Here is a 21,421-nt window from a genome sequence, read left to right on the forward strand (position 1 = left end):
TAGACTGAATTGCTAGTACCCTTCTGACTTGGAGGAAGCTCATCTCTGACTCAAATCTGTGCTTCTGTAATCCTATCAGATGTGAGTTTTTAACTTGACAATCCTAAACTTAGAGGCATTCTAAACTGTTGGAAAATCTGAATCATGCTACTATTTGAATTTTATTTTTATTGATTTCATTCTGTATGAAGCTGAAGGTTTAGAACACTATAGAGTCTTATAAACTCTCATAAGAACAAACTTTGATATTCTAACTTAATTTGTTGTTAGTGAATGAATTTGAAGAAGCATATTTATACATATTCATGTATTGTTCATAAGCATTTTAAGTAATCATTCTTCAGTGGCTGTGATACCCAGTTTCATTCAGTAATGGTTTTGGTGCCTATCAAATTAATAGAATATTAATATTCTCTTTTACTAATTTCAGAATAAAATATCATTCATTTCTTCTATTACAAAAATATTATTTCCTATTTTGTTTTTCTAGTATAATATTTACTGTGTAAGCTGGCATATTGAACATAAATATATTATGCTATAAGTAGCAGTTGAATATTTAGTTTTTTTATTTCTCTACTTTATCATAAGTTTTGAAGAATTTTGTTCTTAACTCAGATCTGTGCCTCTAAAGAGCAGCCTTACCTTAAACATGCTCGTCTTTCTTGGTTTCATGGAGAAGAAATTTTTGCACATTGATGTGGTTAATGATCAAGAAGGTATGCAAACTTCCTTACATAGAAGACGTTTCATGTTTAACTCTCTACTACATTCTTCTTTACATTGCTCATATGAAACTAACAAGATGAAGTAGATTGTCTCAGCAATCCTTTCCCAGATGCTACATTGGAATATCTACAAATGGCAGCTCCACTGCTTGCCCAAGTTGCAACTATGCCAATTCTGCCTGCAATTTCTCTACAATCTGTCAATCACCTTGTGTTCTAGAGTGTTTCAAGCAATTGCAACCCTTTAAGAAAGTGAGGACTACAGAGCATAGGGTCATTAGCTAGTGTGTTTCCTCTTCAGGTTTTCCTCATGACTCTTCCCCAGCAAAGCTGACCTGCAGCAGTCACCTACTAGTTTACTAGAGGAATCCTGTGTTGTACTCCTTGAAAACTTCACACATCTCACATGAAATCCTTCAATTTATTCACTCAAAAGTGATATAAAGTATGTTGAAGAAAATGGAAAAGTCATCATCAGAAGTTGCACTTGGGAATTTATTTTTTTTCTATCATGAAAATGAACTGTTTTATTTGAAAATGAAGGGTAAACTAGTAACCTGAATAGCTTGGAAAAAGAAAAGGAGAAGGGACTAATGGAGGCATGTTACTTTTATTAACATGTAACTATTTATGTTTTGAAAAAAGAATCATATAAATTCAGAGTGAGAGGAAAAGAGAGAAGGGGATTATATGTATCTTGTTTCAACTCCAATTCAGGGGCTTTTGGGGTTAAATTGATAGCTTGAAATCTGCTAGGTAGACATAATTACTCTCCAAAAATCAGCAAATGCTACAAGTCAGGTTGTTGCTTGGTTTCATAAATCCTTTTGTTAAATATTAAGTACCACATCTCTGCCAAATCAGGCCTCTTTCCCCCTCAAGCTTACATGACTCTTACAGCACTGCTCACATTATGTGAAATATAATTGCAAGTCATTTAATTAAGGTTTGGTTTCTTAATAGATTCATCCCCAGTTTCTGCCCCAGAGGGTGGCAGCATGGTACATACAGTACAAAGTACCTGAGGCTTTGTATTCTAGGGTGTTATCAATCCTGCTCTGTTCTTTTTGCTTTTTGACCTTGGGAAAAAAAATCATTGAGGATCTGCTTGCAGAGATTGTTTCTTCCTAAAATGGGGACTGTGTGCCACTGTGAAGACAAGATGAGACAATACAGGTAGAGCACATCTCTCTGTCTGACACAAACATGGGTTGATTCAACTGGATGCCTCATCCATTATCAAAGACTGATGGGACTCAATGTGGAAAGGTCCTCAAGAAAGTTTTTACTGAATTTCATTAAACTTAAACCTACAAGCTTCATGTTCTCTGAATAAAGCTCCATAGCTTAAAAAGTTTATTAACAACAAATACATTGGCCAAGACTGGGTCTACTGAATCCAATCAAACCTCTCTAGCCTCCTATCATCACATCTCCTGGCCTGTGAGTAGAACAGGCCACTATTTCTTTCTATCAACTCTTCTTCCTTTGCCTCTAGATCCATGTAGACTTGATTTTATTAAACTGCTCTAGTACCTTACAGAAAGTTAACTGCTTGACTAAATTCACATTCTCCATAAGAGCAAGTCTAATTTGAATAATGGAACTTTCATGTTGAAAGACCTTAATGCAAATTGTGGGTAAAGCAAGACAATGTGAAACCACTATTTAATAAGTGAATATCTACTTAGGAAGAAAGAAGCTATGTCCTGCTTCCTGAGGCCTATTGAATACCAATGGGTTCTGTGCTATCAATTTCATCATTACATTTTTTTCACAATTCACCTGAGATATGAAGCTATTACAATCCCTATTTTAGAGATAAGGATATTAGTGTTCAGGAGCATTAAGATGTCTGGTCTAGACTCATCCAGGCAGTCTATGGTGGAAGTACAGTGTCAAATATCTTCTCTTCCCTTGCTCTTAGGTCCAATACTAGGTAATTGAACTTTACAAGAAATATGCTCAACTAATTCAGCCCATTTAAATAGACATATTTTAGGACATATTTAAGAAGTTCTAGAAATTATTTTTAATTCTACTTTTGAGGAATATTTTCATTGTAAGAAATGGCACAAACCATCAAAATTCAGACAAAAAGTATCCCTTCCTAAGGGATACTAATTTACACAATATGTTCTAGTGGATGTTGATGCCTTTTATGAGATGAGTCAACACTAAGGATTCTGAATGTGCTGATCAGTGTTTTACATTGCAAGGAAAAAAAAAGCAAGAGGTGTAGAGAACAAATTCACCTATGACATTTTCTCTAGGCTCGGCTCTTAGGAAAGCTTGTCTCAGAAAGCATATGCCCCACTCAGATCTAGTTGGTACTGTTCACAAGGTAAGGGTAAAGGGTTATGGGAAAATGTGATCCTTTGTAGAAAAGAAGAGATCATAAGCCAGCCTGGTTTGCAGAAACTAAAATTGGATAGGTCATTTTGAGATCAGAAAACCAGTTCCATAAAAGACAAATGTCAACAGTGCAAGGCATTTGTGCCCATTCTGGACAGAAAGTCCATCTTATGCTTTGTTTTGACCATCATATGAAACATGTCCTAAGTAATACATCATGAATTTGCCTTCTGAAGACTTGGAAATTATCTTAGGAGGATGCTCCCTATGCATAGTCTTATTTGTTATGAGGTTTTGTTTTCATTTTTGTTTCATCTAGCATGGTCGAGTAAACCTAGGTCCTTCACATGCTAGTCAACTATGCTACAACTGAGTTACATCCATTGCCATTGTATATTTTTTTTTGAGCTGAGGATCGAACCCAGGGCCTTGTGCTTGCTAGGCAAGCGCTCTACCACTGAGCGAAATCCCCAAATCCCCAACCCTGGTCTCTCTCTCTCTCTCTCTCTCTCTCTCTCTCTCTCTTTCTTTTTGTATATTGTTAACTTGTGATACTTGGTGAGTTACTTTCAGGGAAAGACATTCTCATGTGTGGAACTTCTATGTTCAAGGTCTGTTCCTGAGACTTATTATGGAGAGAAAAAAACTAGTGAAGAGTAAGCATTTCACATTTTTACCTTATGTACTGAATGGTATGTATATATAGGCCTTTACTTTGACTAGAGCCCATTGGAACATGAAAGTCTATTTTATATCAAGGCAGTGGAGTCAGAATATTCAAATTCATAAGCTGAAAGCCAATAAAATAAAATGTTATAGCAGTGATCATGGAAGCTAGCATTTATTTTATCATCTGGTACATGACATGCTCTACAATGACAGGCAGGGGTATGATAATGATGATTGAGGTAATAGTGGTGAAGTAGATGATGATTGTGTTGGTGACTGTGGTAGCAGCAGTAGTTATACTGATGAGGGCAATACTCATGAGGATAACAATGGAAGCGGTGATGTGGTGGTGATGATGATAATGGTAGTGGTTGTGGTGCTGGTTTCACAGTGGTTGTGTTGGTGCTGAAAGTGGTGATAAATATGAGCTGTTACAGTTAACACCTCATAATTCTGTTCAGTTGATACATTGCTGTTTTTAAGACAAGTAATTTGTTTAGAGGTAGCCCGTGCAGAAATGGTGAAGTCAGGGCTGCTACAGTTCTGTGTCTTTGCCACGGAGACAAACTTGAAGGCTTTTCTTAAGGCACCTGCTTTGGCTTTAGGACAAAAGAAAACCCCAAAGCATGAATTCTCTGCATTTTGCTTTTCTTGCCTTAGAATGGGATAATCAAACCACTCCCTGTGATAATTATGGATACACAAATATATATATATATCTGTCTTCAAGCAGAGCAGCATAATTTTGACAGTGACTGAAAATGCATTAATTTGACATAAACAGTCAAAAAGAAGTGAGTTGTTTCTGATTAAAATTGCCATGTAGCCTATGAGACAGAAAAATGAAGTGCTCACAGATCCAGGTTCTGCTAATACTAGTTACACCTACCACCCCGTATACTATAACACAGACCATGTAGTTGATGCTCACACAAACCATCAACAATAGAATTACCCATTTAGATCAATTCATATAATGGAAAAAAGATGACAGGCTTCATGACCTTGTCTATATTTTAAAAATATGATAAACCTTATTCTCACGCAAAATTTATTTTCTTGCTGTCAAAAAGATCTATAATGTATTTGGTTTTGACTTCACATAAGCAGAATATCAATATACACTCAAAATGAACTTAACTGACAACTTTGCTGCATATGTAAAAGAAGTTATATTTGCTAGTAAACATGTGTTAGATTATGTAGAGATATTCCATAGAAATACTGAAGCTATTTAACTCAGAAAAGGTAGTAGATTATAAGTGCAATTGATGGTTGTATAAAGGAATCAACATTTAGCTTATGGCTGAAATACAAGTATTGGCTTTTTGGAAAACAGGTAATTTTTACCTTTTGCCTTTCAAAAGCATGGACTATGGCCTAATAGTGAATCAATATATGTTATTCATGATTAGTTAGATGGTGGTCGATGGTACTTCCTGATTTGATTGGTAACGTGTAGCTCTATATTCTAGTTTGTTTTGGTTTGTTTGTTTTGTTTTTGTTTCTTTTTTTGGTGCTATGACAAAACACTGACCAAAGCAACTTGGGGGAAAAGGATTTATTTCAGCTTAAAAGCTACAGTCTATCAAGGGAAGCCAGAGAAGCAATTCAAGACAGGAATCTGCAGGCAGGAACTGAAGCACAGCCCCTGGAGGAACACTATTCAGTGCCTCCCTTCTCCTGGCTTGCTCAGCTAGCTTTCTTATAGAGCCCAGACTTGCCTGCTCAGGAATGGGACTGTCCACTGTGGGCTGGGCCCTCCTACATCAACTAGCAATTTAAAAAATGCCTCATGGACATGGCCCCAGGCCAGTCTTATGGAGGCAGTTCCTAAATGGAAGAAGTACCCACTTCCTTGAATGTATCACGTTGACAGCAAACTCTCTTTGGGAAAAGCAGAAACTTCACTTCATTGTTAATACTGCAACAATGATAAGAGATAACTGTATTTTATCAGTTTATAATAGCTGAAGGCATTGTATTAAATTCCAGGCATGGATTGTCATTTGGGTCTCATGATGAAACTCTAAGGCTGGTCTGGGAACTGAGGCCCAGAGGCTGGATGACCTGTTTTTAGTCACAATGCTCAAAGATAACAGGACTCAGTCAAAGCCAGTCTAGCTGTTAATAATGAGCCTTTAGTGAATGGGTAATAGAGTAGAAGGCTAAACAATTACAGCCCTAGTGTACTGGTAGACTCTACTACTGCATTTTAGTTTCTGGAAGATTAAGATACGAAGCTAATCATGTTGCACAGGCTGTAGTTGAGCCATGAACAAGAAACTGCTATTTGTTTAGTTCTTGTATCTTTGGTGAATGATTCAGCTTCTCCAAAAGTCACTTCCCTCCATGGTTAAGTGGCGACAACAGCTATTGTGAGAATTAAAACAGTTAAATCTCAGTGCTGGAGTGATGGGTCGGCAGTGAAGAGCAGGTCATGCTGTAGCTGAGGACCCAGGTTTGGTTCCCATAATCTATATGTTGGCTCACAACCATCTGCAGCTTCAGTCTTCGGGACTCAGACCTCTTCTGACCTCCGCAGGCAGTGTATGCATATGATAGAGTACTTATAAGCATAAAATAAAAATACATTTTAAAAAAGTTAAATGTCTTCACTCCGACTGTTTAGGTTGTCTGCAGCACACAACAAATGTAAGCTGCAGGAGAGGAGAGGAAGAGAGGAATAGACTCCTGTGCAGTATTAGCAGTAAGTTCTTGAAGCATAAAGGCAACTGGACAAAAGAAAGGGTGTCTGCTACAAGAGAGAGTGGGCACACCTGGAGCAGACCCTGGTGTAAGAGACAGTTGGCAAGTTTAGCAATGTTCTCTGTGAATTCCAGGAGGGTGAGATTGCACAGACTATTGTCTCTATGTTAATATTTATGGTACAAAATAAGCACATTCACTGTATTATATTTTGAAAAGTCTTCTCAGCCATCACATAAAGCTTATTTAAGTGTAAAAAGCAAAATTCTTTCACTTGACTTACAAAGGGTCTTGACTGTGTAATTTGTTCCTTTCTTCCTAAGCCTACTTTTCATTAATATTGTTTAGCATTCATGTGACTTCTAGTGTCCTATATTTTCTTCCCATGTATAGAGTTCAAAATTGGATCTGTATCTTCCGGGAACTAGGCAAATAGATAACCCCTTGGGATGTTTGCTTTAAAGTGTGGCATTCACAGTCCTTGAAGACATCACCTTTAGATTCGCTCCTTCTATGGGGTTTGCTTCTGAACAGCTTCTGGAAACTTTGGTCTCTCTTCTACCACTGATGGAATATTCTCAAGCATTTCTTACTTTTACCATTGTGTCTGTGATAAACCTCCTTGTATCTGCCCTGCTGTGAGCTTTTCAGAAGACCTTCCTTCAGAGTCCCGGAAAAGTGAATGTGGACACGTGATCATTGTCAATGCAACTGTAGCAAACCTAGGTAATCAAACCAGCTAATCTAGTCTTTCCTCATCTGACCAAAGAGACCACAACTTCCTGTTTGGTGAGAACAGAGTCTCTAAGCAATACAATTTAAAGGCAATAGGCTAGCATATTGGATTATATATACAACAAAATGAAGTTGGTTAAGGACAGAAGGCAGAATGAAAAAATGATGCAACCCCTAAGAAGCAAAGACAAGGGGTCTGCTAGTTGGCAGTGCTCTCCCAGCTCTGCTTCCAGGAAACTTGATATAGCAGTACTGTGATATTACATTTTGCAAAATGAAGACACCTATCGTAGAGCTAGTTGGATTCTATTGTTCAACTCAAGCATCCTCTAAAACAGTTTCTGGGTGACCTATGCCCCATGCCTCCTCTCCAAACAAAGGTAGTTCTCCACTTTGACTGCGTTGTAACCACCTTAGAAGTCAGGATTCTTAGCCTTGTCTCCAGATATTCTGATTCTATTAAACTACAGGTAATTCCAATACATCTGTGGTCATGAACTATAACAAAACCAGCATTGTAACAATTACTTAAGATACTTCCTAAAAATAGATATTCCTAGAGTTCTCTGGTGTGGTGTACACTCAGTGTGCTTACTCTCAGGGATTTGTTCTTATTTGGAAATTTGGGAAATACTGCTACAATCCGCCTTTCACATTGGTGTCAACAATTGTAACAAGTAGAAAGCACTAGGCAAGGCATTGTAACTAACTTGCCACTGGTCACAGAGGGTGCACAAGGCCCACATCTGCTTCCAACCTATGCTTGGAAGCACTCACACCCCTGCAGTCCAAGCACACCACACTGCTAAGTTTTACATTTGCTGCCCCATTGGTATCTGTAATCTTTCTGACTGTCACCTAGATAACTAATACATTCAAAAGCTCAGTTCAAGTCCCACCCATTCTTTTCTGCCCCTCTTCCTACCAGTAAGGAAAATTGTCACCATCTTCTGAATTTCTGTAGCACTTTGTACCAGGCACTGCTAAATCTACTTTATGCTAATAGTACCCATAGTTTAAGTATCTCAGAGGATCCAGACTCTATTTGTCTTTCCTGTCCGTGCTTAGCATTGTGCTCAGTACAAAGGATATGCTCAGTGAACATTGTTTAAACAAGTGAGCACACAAGTGCAGACTTATTTTCCCATGTCAACAATTTAGAAGTAATAGATGTTTCAGAACACCAACTCTAGTTAGTGACTATAAACTTTTTACTAATTTATTTTTACTTTTACATTAAGTTAGCTTCTCATTGGTAAGCTTTGATAGGCCACTTTACATCAAGACCCTTTGACTCTAATCAAATAACAGAGAGACTAGATCTGTCATTCCTCTTGTAAAATATCAAGGACATTGAACCTTGTACAACAGCGTTTGTGCTAAATCCCACCTATTATGTAATATAACATAGAATTCACTTTTCTCTCTTTGTTATCAGTGTCAGGCACAATACATTAAAAAAAAGTGCCTCTATCATAAAATATTTTTTTAAGGGTGAGAATAAAACAAAACAAACAGTAAAGCCAAACTGTGAGTAAATTTGGAACTAAAACACCTAATGCTAAAGGGGGAGGGGAGTAAAAGGCAAAACTGGCTAACGTATTTCTAAAAGACACCAGCTCAAATCTTTCTGCTTCCATCCTGCAGAATTTTAGGCCCTCCTAAATTTGTCTAAGCTGACTTAATTTCTGCAGAAAGATATTTTTTACTGTCCAATGTTTGGACGCCAATTTTTGTAGCACAAACTGAAGTTAATTTTGTAGCCATTTAGCATATAATTTATTTGAAAAGCTTAAATTGGATATTTCCATGCAAGGTACACTTTTAAAACACAAAGCAACTAGGAACAACTGGTGAATAGTTGTTCCTCATTTTCTGTCTGGTCTAAATGATGTGTATGGAGGGAACTGTGTGCATTTCAGTTTGATGGCCCTGTCACACCAGCAATGTCCCTTTCCTTGGACTCCATTCTTGAGGGGACAGGAGGTGCTTGGTATGAGAATTTATTCAGTTGTTGTTTATAAGCTGTAGAGGTGGAGAGGGGATCTTGAAATTAAGAATATACGGATAATGTCTGCAATATAGCTCAGTAGTAGGGTATTTCCCTAACAAGTGTGAGGCTGAATTTGGCCCCTAGTGCATCAAAATATTTGTTTTTCCAAGTATAGACCTAAAGGTCAAAATAGGAGGTCTGATGTTGCTCATTCTCATCCCCTCACTCCCCTAATTACTTTTGATCTGAAACAGTTCATAAACTCATCTCATCCTTCTTTGCAATGCCACTGAGAGCACATGACATAAGTTTCCTGTTTAACAGTAGAGCACCATAGCAGAGATCCAATTGGAGGAGGCTTGCTCCATAGATCCCAGGCTGTGGCTTCACCCTTGTCGTCCACACTGCTGGTGGGCACAGGTTTTGCCTCTTATTTCTGAGTCTCAGGTTCTGAACAGGTGTTGCTACCTGGGCATCTCCTCTCCCGAGCTTCTGGGCCAAGGATGGCAAAGGGAGGAAGATGTCTGTTACCTTTGTTCTATTGGCTCCTCATTGACATGGAAAAACTGAGGCAGAGAAGGGAAAAGTGATTTGCTTAGAACCTAAGTTACCTTTATGGGACATAGCTGCTGAAGAGGAAGCTATTGATTTCTGGGAGTTTTTTCATTTTTTTCCCCCTTTCACCTTATTATTATCTTTATAATGGCCCTTAACTTCAGGATACATTAACTGGATTGCAAAGAACAGACCAATTAGGAAAAGTGCGTAGTAGTAAAATAAAGGATTCTTTGACCCTTCACAGAAAAAGAAGGTCTATGCTCACAAGTTTAAAAGAATTGTTCAGTTGGGTGATGCTGAAAAGATGCAGCCTTGTTATTAACATTGAAAAGTTTAATTACATTTCAATATACTATGCTAGCTTCTCTTAATTGCTAAAAGGGGACTATGAAAGGAAAACCAAAAATGCTTAATCTCCAGGAGCTCTCCCCTTGGCTTTGTAATGTAAATGCGCCTGTGTGGATCTTAAAACTCACAAATTCCATCCATCTCACAGGCTTTTAAGGGAAGGGTCACCTGACTTCACCTAGGGCCGCCCCCTCCCTATTCCTGAGGAAATCCAAAAGTGAGAGACAGACTTGGGTATAACCCTGGTTTTCATGCTGTGAGATGTAAATGACCCTGACTGAATGGGAATCCAGTGAGGTTGCTAGTGGGGGTTGGGGGAAGAGAAAGGAGGGAGCTAGCGTTTGCTAGAGAGGAGAGGGAGAGGGAGGGAGGGAGGGAGGGAGGGGGAGAGGGAGGGAGGGAAGGAGGGAAGGAGAGGGAGAGAGAGAGAGAGAGAGAGAGAGAGAGAGAGAGAGAGAGAGAGAGAGAGAGAAGTGCTGCATGCTTCATCTTTGAGAGGAGGAAAACAATAGACCTCAGGAGCAGTTTTGTGTTGCTGTGTCTCGCTTCAAGAGGAAAATTCTAGACGTTTATGCTGGCAAGATCAAAGCTCAGCAAAGACTACTTCTCCCAAAAAGATAATTTTACCGGAGGATGGCTTGGATCAGTACAGGTGGTTTGGGAAGACGCTGACTGAGGACCATGGAAAGGTGCGAGAGGACGCGCGGCTCCTGGGCTTGCTCTGAGCTCAGTTCCAGGTTAGTAAGCCTAAACCGACCTGCTCCGGCTTCGGGATTCTGTCTGTCTATGTGTGTATTTTCTATTTATAGCCTCCATACCCTCCTGCTCCCCAACGCTGGGTAAGACAGTGCTGTATTCCACCAGATGTGAGCCTAAACTTGCTTTGACTCTCACTCTGTGTGCAGAATGCCTCTCACTGCCTTCCGGAGCTTTTGTTGAATACAGCTCGCGGAGAGCCATCATGTCTCCTCCGAGTCACAATGTGTGCTTCTGCCCGAGGTTGTCAGGTGGCTGTTTGGAGACTAGTTATCATTTTGCCCCACCAGGCTGCAAAATGCATGTTGAAGGTATTGTTAAATGTAAACAGCAAATATCTGCTGACTTGGCATTTGGCTAATGTCAGAATAATTCTCAGATAACCCACTGCATTTGCCTTATCTGAATCTCCCACAATTGAGTTCAAATATTATAAGTTTGAAATGGCACCCTTTCAAAAAGGCACACCCCAGGTATTCTTCCAGCAGCGTGTTTTACCTCCTATTGGAACCAAATCTTTAAAAAAAATAATCTTAATGTGCCTGGGTTTGGGGAAAGAATACAGTGTGGTATGATTAAATTAAATGATTAAAGGTTCAAAGCCTTTTTTGTGAGTGGGTACAGATGTGTGTAAATCAAATACATAATTTCTCTCACTTCTGGCTTTGCAGATAGAGTGTCTTTTGTTCCAGCCTGAGTATTTCCCCGTGTTTTTACAAAGAAAGAGTGCCCGTGCTTTGGTGAGAGCTAGAGGCTTGTGTGCCAATTTGCCATTGTGCCCTGGTCAAGAATCTGCTCCACTCTGAAGTAAACTGCCCAGAGGTATTAGTCAGAACGCTGGAGGAGGACGAGGAGTGTGAGAGCCTTTTCTCTTCCTGTGTTTTTGTTTTTTGTTTTTTGTTTTGTTTTTTTTTAAACTCGGAAGTGTCTAATTTCCATGATTGCCAAAGCAAACATGAGGGCATTTAGTTTTGAATAGGATGCATTTCTGTACCATGCGATTGCCAAACATTCTATTCCCAAGATGCTCAGAGCTCAGGGGATCAGATTTGCTACGGACTATTTAGGAAAATGTTCTGTGAGGGTGACTGGCCGCGTCCCTTTGGGCCAAATTAAGATGCGCTCTGGCAATGCACGAGCCGCTGTGAGCTGACATTTTCTTGTGAAGCTGGTGAAAAATGGCTCCATATCTCTCCTCCTGTCCTGAGGAGATGGTCTTCAAGTACAGAGCCCTTCACCAGCGTTGTGATTTGCTGTTCTCGGTGTTTGCTGAGAGGGACGGGCTGACTCGTGGTTCCTTTCAGTTTGCCTGCCTTTTAAAATCTCGGCTTGAATGGAGAGTGGGTGGTGACGGTTTGACTTGAAACACAAACTACCCAGAGCAAAGCTAGCAGCAGATCACTTCCCGGCAATCACAGGTTTCCATTTTTAAAAAGGGTAGATTAGATTTATTGGGACATGACACGAAACACTTTTTTTTTTGTCTGCAAGTCAACAATTTCTCTAAGAAAATCCCCTCCATGTGGCTCTTTGCATTTGGACTTTTGAAATGGAAAGTGAGAAGTAAAAAACCTATGGTACCTGCCCATCATCCATCTCTGAGAATATAAAGCTGCCATTTCCTGTCCTATGGTTTTTCTCTCTTTGTGAATCCATTGTGCTGGGAGAAAGCTGTGTCTCCGAGTTACAAGGCAGGGAAGGGACACACTTCTGTGCTGTCCTGCACAAGTGCTTATTAAGGAATTCCTGTGCGGAGCAGGTGGTGGAGGTGGTGGAGCAAGGCACACCACTCCTTCCGCCTTTATTCCGTCTTCAGTTTGCGAAAGCTCCCACCAGCAGAGGCAGGATCCACTTTAGCAGAGGGCTGTGGGTGAGGAAGCATGTGTTGTTGGGGGTGTGTAAAATCCACTGTTCTCTGTTACACAGCATCCTAAAATGATTCTGAGAGTGTGAAGCGTGTTCATGTGGAGGGGGCTGGATTCCTCATGTTTTAGGCATAAGGTGCAGTGCGAAAGGACTTAGATACTAAAGAAGGCAACACGAGGATGCAGAATAGTGCAGTAGTGTGTGCACTGCAAAGGGGAATTGTTCTTTACACGTGTGACAGTTCCTAGTTATAGACATTTGAAAGACCGTCAGTACTCCCTGCCCAAGGGATGGGGTCATCTTGGAACTAGCACAAATGTGATTTTATTCAGTTCAGTAATTCCAATGGCATCGTGGTCATTGCCCTACTGAAGGTTATCCCGCTGAAGGTTTATAGCATGAATCCCTTTCTGTACAGAAGAACCAGAGCACAGATTTCCTTGGAGTCTGTTTAAAATAATTTTGAAAAAGGTACAAGCTTACTGAGGCCTTACATTAGCCTCTGCAGTAGCACAAGAGAGCTGGGACTTTATCACAGCATGTAGAGCTGGTTCCATGCGGGCAGTGTGGGTATGGGACATGGCGTGCTTTGGGAAAACTGATGTAATCAGAGCAGAACAACAGACAGAACAACACACATGGGAAGCTCAGAGGTCGTGAGAGGATCAGCAGGGTCACTCCTCTAGACTGTCAATGACCGCAGATGAGGTGCTCAGCCTGCGAAATCTCAGGTGTGGATAACCAGAGGGCATGTGTGTATGCCAAGGAACCATTCTCTGTTTTTAGAAGCTGGGAGTATTCAGCAAACTAGAAACCTGGAAGAGTCAGGAAGCTTTAGAACTTGAGGACATGTTTTGTGTTAGAAGCTGAAAAACAGCTAAAACACGGTCGACATTGGGAAGAACCCAGCAAACCTGGAAGCCTTGGGGGGCTGGGAGTGGTTTCACAATGAAGTGTGGGCTGCCTAAGCTTTCCCTTCTAGTGCAACCAACTGCTCCAGCCCAGAGCCAGGCTAGGAAAGGGGCCAACCACTGAGCTGGACTCCAGCCCCCCACCAAGGACCCTTTAATAAGGGCTGAAAAAGAATGAATGGCCCAGGTGCTAAAATGTTCTCCTTGCTTTGAATTTAGAACATACAAAAATTCCTAGGAGTCAAAAAAGGTTTTTCATAAGATGCCTGTGGCATAGAAAGGAAAAACTGAGATAGATCAAGTTTTAGACAAAGATATTTGACTCTCATTTAGTCCTTGAAATATTTGTTAGCACAGAGCTAAGAAATCTCAGAAGGTCTTATGCAGCAGAGCCTGGTGTCTGACATCCATTCTCTCTGTCACTTTTGGAATTCTATGACCTAAAGTTCTATTTTAAATTGTTAAAAGCCTTAGTAGATGGCAACATGACATTAAGTATGCAGAGGTATAATGAAAGGCTCTAAGCTTAAAATACTTCGTTTTGTGTTCAGTTGAGGTACATTTCCCCTCAAAGTCTGTCACACCACCAACTATTGCTGAAGACACACAACTTGCAGCAATCTCACTGAGACCTCAGTTGCTTACTATGAGGATAATAACATTTTAGTGTAATTGAAAAAAATTAAATTGTGCTGTTATTTTGACTGCATTTGATGGTGGTTTTTTGTTTGTGTGTTTGTTTTTTAAACCAGACTCTTATTACCTGTGAACTGTGAGTTCAGGCAATTCACATAGACCAACGGTGACAGTTTATATCACCTCAGTTCTTCCCTTGTCCTCATGACAAGAATAGCTTTGTCACAGACTAAGAAGTGTGTGCTTTCCAAAAGCACCTTCTGTGCCCACTTTTCTTTCTCAAATAGTTCTTTGCTTCACAGTGAAATGTACTCAGAGCTCATTATCCTTTATTACACTTTACAGGTGTGTTGATGTTCGGTTTTATGTAAGTATCATTATTTGGTTAATATCAGTGTCTACCAGGAGGCAGGACATTCTGAAGCCAGAGCCTACGTTCATTTTACTCAAAGTAGCCTTTCATGGGTCTCAAATTATGTCAACTTACAAATTAAGTATGTATTGAATGGTTGTTGAGTGAACAAATGAATGTAAAAAAAAATATTACTAAAGCAACAACATTGTTCAAAGATAGGTGCTAGATAGAGACTAAGTATCTACACTGCATTGTCAAATTTCAGAATCCTATAACCAGGCTAGTCCCAACATGTGCCCCTTATTAGGAACTTTCATCTTTGAAAAATCCTGGCATGATTTTTGTTGCAATATTTCAAAAAAGTACCTTGTAATCTATGTAAAAGCATCCCAAGATCAGTGCTCTACGGTCCCTCTTAGATCCTTCTTTCTAAAGTACTTGTTTTCTACATCTTTCCTCTCGCCACCCTTAGTTCTTTGCATCTGGTCCCTTCTGGGTCTCTTCTGAATGTGGTGACACCTGTCTAACCAAGCTACTATTCATCATAGGAGCCTAGAAAGCTCTCCTGAGGTAGAACTCTCCCAGAAGTACTTGTGTAAACCATGTTGTGTACTGCTCAGTGCTGGGCTTTCTGATGAGAGGCTGCAAAGCAGAAAACAGTATGGAGCTTGCCTGCAAGGGGCTTGTTTTCTTCAGAGACCTCCAAGGGGAAAATCAGACAACTGCTTCGTGAGTCTATGAGTGGGAACTTCATTGCAAAGTCATCTGTTATAATGCAAGAACACAAAATAAAGGACTTACGGAAGAGATGGGACTTTCAGCAGACCAGGACTAGTAAGGGACATTGAAACCATCAGAGAGGACATTATGGACAAACACTGAATAAATGTGGTCAGTGTGATTTCCCAAGGGTATGTTGAAATCCCATGAGTGCACCACTTGGGTTTGTTTTCCTGGATACAGTGGGTGCGGGAGTGGGGAGGGGAGCTATCCATGAACTCATTACTATTTCATGGACCTGATAACCTTGAGATTCTGTGGGATGGAACAGCTAGCAGTTAATTCCTGGACACTGGAATTTACTTCCCCCTTTGCCTTGAAGTACCCTATTTCACATTTAGAACTAATCTCAGAGAACTTGGCTGTCAGAGGTGCTTTTAAAGATTCCTTTGGCAATATTGATCACTTTAATTGAGGCTTATTGAAAGGGCTCAGCATAGCCCTCTTGTCATTTATGCTCTATAAATACATCAGCATCTTATTGATAGACAGCTGAGGTTTCATTTCATTGCGTTCTTCCAAACACCCCTTGGAAACCTTAACTTCCCACTAGATCATGGGAGGAGGGACTTGTCTCCGCTGGTCTTACAGTTGTCCTTAAACTACTACACTAAGAATCATTTAAAAATAGATTCTTAATATTTCTAAGAGCTGAAAATGTTTAAGTGACTTTCTAAGTGGAACAGGTGGCCTCTAACTAGTGAAGTTATTGATTAATAGCTTCCATTTTACTGGATGGGTTTCAGATATGGTATAGGAGATATTCAATTCTATGAAAAATCATTAGTCTGCCACACACACACTCTGGTTTAGATGGAAATACTAGTCTTTTTAGGGTAAGTCAGGGTGAGTATCTGTTTAAAAAGTAGAGTTCCTCTTAGTAGGCCTGCTTGCCAATAAATGCTATTGTAAACTGCCCTTGACAGTAAGTCACACACATGGTCTTTTAGGTGTCTTTGCCATGACAACAGAAAAAGACACTATGTATCATCCTTTTGAGCTATTACACAGAGCCCCTTCCAAACACTTGGGTACATGACCTTCAGTATGTGTTAGGTAAAGAAATACTTTAGACAGTGAGTTTTTCCATCCCCCCTTTATTTCAAAAGAAAAACTGCAAACAGAGCTGGGTTTGGTTAGTAAAATATGAAGTTCTGCTCTATGCATGTCCTTCAGCTATGGCCACTTGTTTCCTTTGTGCAGCAAACTTTCATGTATCTGGTGCTGCATAAGGCAACTTAGGCTTCCTGGTTTATGGCTGTTGCTCTGGAGATTACAGGTCTTTCGGTTGGTGCACTGGTGTTAAGAAGATCCTTTGCTGGTTCCATACACGTAAGTCAGCAGCGAAGAAATTGGTTTCAAACCGTTAATACGTATATAAGGAGCTCACATTCCTCAAACTTGAAAGAATATTTTTAACTGATTGTCCAGAATGTTCTCTGTCTATACTCTATACCTGAATGAGGTCTACCAAAAGGCTGATGTTTTCTCATTCCATGTCTTAACAATCATTCTAGCCAAGTACATAAAACTATATTGTGCTACTTTGCTATATATCAGCCTTTTATAACTTGTACCCCTCAAAACTGGAACGTTCATTTCAAGGAGCATGTTAATTATGAATGTGTCTTCTTTGAAGCCTGCCTTGCTCAGTACTCTCTGGATCCTTGATTATCTTCCTGTATCATTGCCCAATAGAGGATGATAGCATAGTTCTCATAGAGTTCACTTCCTGTGTCATTGCCCAATAGAGGAATGTAGCATAGTTCTCATGGAGTTCTTTTGAGCAAGCTGGTCTTCTTGTTCACATCATGGAAGAAGGAAAATAATATGACCTTATGAAATTAAATAGTCCATAATCTCTACTTGATATAACCTGTGGTAAAACTGAAGAAAAAAAGTTTAAGATTACTAAAAACTACCGCAAAGTTTTTACTAACAACTCATAAAATGTAATGTTCAAATGTGATCAGTGGACAATAAAATGGAAGGAGAGTAAGAGAAATATTTTCATATGTGAATTAACTTTGTATAGAATAGAAGCTTTGTATTAGGTTTGTCTATTCAAAATTTTTCATTTAACTTTATGTGTGTGTGTGTATGTGTGTGTGTGTGTGTGTGTGTGTGTGCGCGCGCGCGCGCGCGTGTTTGAGTGTATGCACATGCACCATGTGTGATCAGAAACCCACAGAGGTCACAAGAAGTGTCAGCTACCCAGGAACAGGAGTTTAAGAAGATTGTGAGCCTCCATGTGGGTGCTGGGAACTGAACCTGGGTCATCTGCAAGAGCAGACAGTGACTTTAACCACTGGGCAATCTCTCTGGCTCCATGCTAGTCTTTTTGTCTGAAGCTGTGTCCCATCTTTCCTTAGCCCAATGGTTCTTTGCATCCTGTCTGCTGTTGCTATGAGGAGCTAAAGAGATGTGTTCTCTTTGGAGGTGTGCTGTTGTTGAGTGTAGTCTCTAGACCAGAAGCATCTCCATAATTTTAGAGATTGTAAACAGAATTTGGGACCTCATCTCAACCTATTGAATCAGCGTCTGCACATTTTACCAAGATTCCTAAATGGTGCCGACTCTTTGAAAAACAGTGTTTAGATGTTTCCTATGAAGTTTTGATTGATCTGTGTAGCCTATGACTTTAGCTGGTAACTTGAGGACACACTGTGAATAAGGAATTCTTTTCATAAGCTGTAACATGGAAGCAATTTCTTCTTCAAGTTTCACATGACTCAGGAAAGAAATAAGCTAAACTCTTTCTTTTCCCTAGAGCAGCTCTTTCTATGTACATCAACTAGTGATGTATATAGACACAGCAGGAGAGACTAGAATGAAGTCTGGATTTTAGCAGATATTTAACACAGAAAACTGGGCAGCTTCCTTTGGCTTTCAAACCTCAATTTTCTTTTCAGTAAAGAGAGGATTAAAATACTTCTTGGCAATGCTGTTCCAATATTAGGGATGAGATAGGTTCCTACAGCATGTTTGGCACAGCATAGGCAATCAATAAATAAACAGAAGCTACAGTTGATACTATCTTATACCAGGTCCTTCTGGCTGCTTGAGGAAGCTGAGATGTGATCTCTTTCACCATCATTTTCTAGACATTGCCTCAGGTACATTTTGGGAATAGACACTAATGCTCCAGTTGGTTTGGCCTTCTGATACCTGAGTTCAAAAAGACAATCTAAGGGCCATCATTGTTCTTACTTTAAATGCATACTAAGAGTGGGATAAATGTTCCTAAAGATGCAAAAGAAGAGAGTTTGCATTCTTCATATCAATTTCATTCTTCCAATCAAACAAACTATGGGTACTACTCAATAGCTTGTCAAGAAGAGTTAACCTCAGAATTTGCTAAGGAACATGGTTGCCTCACTACCTGAGATGTGGGAGTTTAGCTTGGGAATATACAATTTTATATATAGAGTTTCAAATAATTTTTCTCACATCTTTAGGAAGCCAAATAGTCATCTGAGTTTGGAATAGTTAAACAGTAGGGGAGATGCTGGCTGATGGACATAGAATTATAGTTAGGAGCTACACATTTCAAAGGTCTGTTCAATAGCAAGATGACTACAGTTGCTGATAAATCAACAAATTCAAAGAAAGTGTTTTTTATGCGCTCTCATCACAACAATGCTAACTTTGTTGTATATTGCATGTTAATTAGCTAGACTTAACCATACTACAATGTAAATGTTCTTAAGAACATCATGAGCTACAAGATAAAGTACATTTTATCTGTTTATTAAATATAAATGCAGTTTCATCTGGGGGGAATTTCTTTTATTACAGTGCTGGAGCCTGAACCCAAGGCTTTGTGCTTGCTAGTCATGTGTACTACCACACAATTTTACAATGTGGTACTAAAAAATTATATCATGGAGAAAGGCTTATGGGTTATAAAAGGCCAATGTTCAGAAAAATTGTTCTGAGAAATCTCTTTTATTTATTTATTTTTTGAAGGTTTAACTTGAGAAAACTAACATTTTTATCTTCGAAGATAGGGGAAATGTGTGATAAAAATTTCACACATAAACTTACACTTTAAGATATTCAACTATTGTTAATATGCACATTATTTTGTTATAACATCATGAAAGAAAATAACCGGCATTTTGCTTAATTAACAACTTTTGGTCACAACTTGATATCCTATTATTCTTTCAAACACCTAATGAGTTTATCGAGATGTGATGTTCAGTTCTCACATGGAAAGGAACATTGCCACCTTAAATCTGCCTTTCTTGTCATTTACAATTAGAGGGGAGATAGATAAGAGCTTCTCATTAACCATCTTTAGATTCTACTTTTCATTGTACACATTTTAAAGCTCCAATGCCAAGAATGTTCAAATCATACCTTAAAGAAATTGTCAACTGTTATCTCTGTGGGTTTAGAGGCTTTCTTGGTTGTTAAAGGAGATTTAGCTAGTCATCTTCATCCTGTGTATATTAACCTCGACCTGAATTTGAAACTGGGAAGTAGAGAAGCTGTTTGTCTTTATGTGTCTATACACATAATTTTAAATAGGTTAGAATCTCAAATTGCAAGTTGTAAAATATTAAATATTTATAATTTATTTCTATTGCAGTTTCTTACTCTGGGAAGCTTGAGGTTACTTACTATGGAGATCACTATTGTTATTTACTTTGCACTAATTCTTGGAAAGATTCTCTTAGATAATTGTCTTCCTAAGAGTGTATACTAGAACTACATTTGTATTTCATGAGTTGAGTGGATGAATACTTTAAGCAAAAATTCCATATTGTCTTGTGCAAGATTTGGTCAGCTGCTAACAATATAGGGCTCTTGAAGCCCATGAAAATCTCTCAATTTAGTGTTTTATATATATGTGAACGCAGGACAGAAATGTGGTGGACTAACAGTAACCACTATGGTATGAATATGCATAAAGGGAGAGGTACATCACTCTACCTGGATCAGTAGAGCAGTGAAGGACTACACAATCTAAGAATTAACATCACTCTTTCAATTGCAGAAGAAGGAAAGGATAATTGGACAGAGGAAACAGTGTTGCCTGAGATCCATAAAGAACTATAATGATATTTTACTTGTGCTTTAATAAACTTTGCCTGGAGATCAGAGGAAATAGCAAGCCATTTTAAGTAAACATAGGAGTCAGACAGTGGTAGCACACTCCCTTAATCCAACCACTTATCAGGAAGGGTCTCTGTGTCTTCAAGGCCACACTAGGGAACATAGCCAAGCATGGCGACACATGCCTTTAATCCCAGTACTAATTATAAAGACCTGGAGGTCTGTACAGACAAGCAGTGACAAGGAAGTGAGGTAGCTGGGCTAAGATAGCCAATGAGAGGGCAGAACAGCAAGGCAATAAAGGCACGGGTAAGATAAGAAATAGCTCGCATTTGGAAGCTGCAGAGCTGATGAGGTAAGGTTGACTGGTGGCTATGTTCCTATTTTCCTGATCTCTAAGGCTTTCACCCCTATATTTGGCTCCATTTTTTTAATTTAATAAGACCATTTAGAAATTTGTCTGCAAAGAATGTTGTGGGACTAGATGGATGGCCCAGTGGTTATGAGCACTGGCTGCTTTCCAAGAGGACTCCAGTTCAATTCTCAGTACTCAAATGGTAGCTCACAAGTATCTGTAAATCTAGTTCTAGGGGATCAGATGCCCTCTTCTAGAATACACACACACACACACACACACACACACACACACACACGCACGCACGCACGCATGCACGCACGCACGCACACACACAAATAATAATGACTTAAAAGAAATAAAACTTACAAAAAATGTGGTGTTTTAGCAGATGCAACACACATGCAGGATAGAGAGAGATGGAAACGAGAGGAGGCTCTTTTATGATAGGCTGCCTTCTTATGGAAGCACCCCACCCCAGGCCATGAAGTATGCATAAAGATGTGTATATACAGTTTGCAGTGTCAAAAGGACCTAGTGAACATGTCATTTTTTCCTGAGTGTACCTCAGCACACAAAAAATACACTTTACTGTAGAGAATA

At 39.4% G+C, this 21,421-nt stretch overlaps 1 protein-coding gene across 7 annotated transcripts in view; it reads left to right on the forward strand.

Moving 5' to 3' along the window:
- Nucleotides 1-21,421, forward strand: part of Magi2 (membrane associated guanylate kinase, WW and PDZ domain containing 2) — a 1,436,700-nt gene that overhangs the window by 652,734 nt on the left and 762,545 nt on the right. The window contains exon 1 of one of the 7 annotated variants that reach the window (XM_036180391.1): nt 10,538-10,832. The exons of the other annotated variants lie outside the window; for them this stretch is intronic. The gene's annotated coding sequence lies outside the window, so the exon portion shown is untranslated. Of the gene's footprint in view, nt 1-10,537; nt 10,833-21,421 lie in introns of those variants that run through there. 7 annotated transcript variants of the gene reach the window in all.

Source organism: Onychomys torridus, chromosome 3 (genome assembly GCF_903995425.1).
Source record: "Onychomys torridus chromosome 3, mOncTor1.1, whole genome shotgun sequence".
Lineage (NCBI taxonomy): Eukaryota > Metazoa > Chordata > Mammalia > Rodentia > Cricetidae > Onychomys > Onychomys torridus.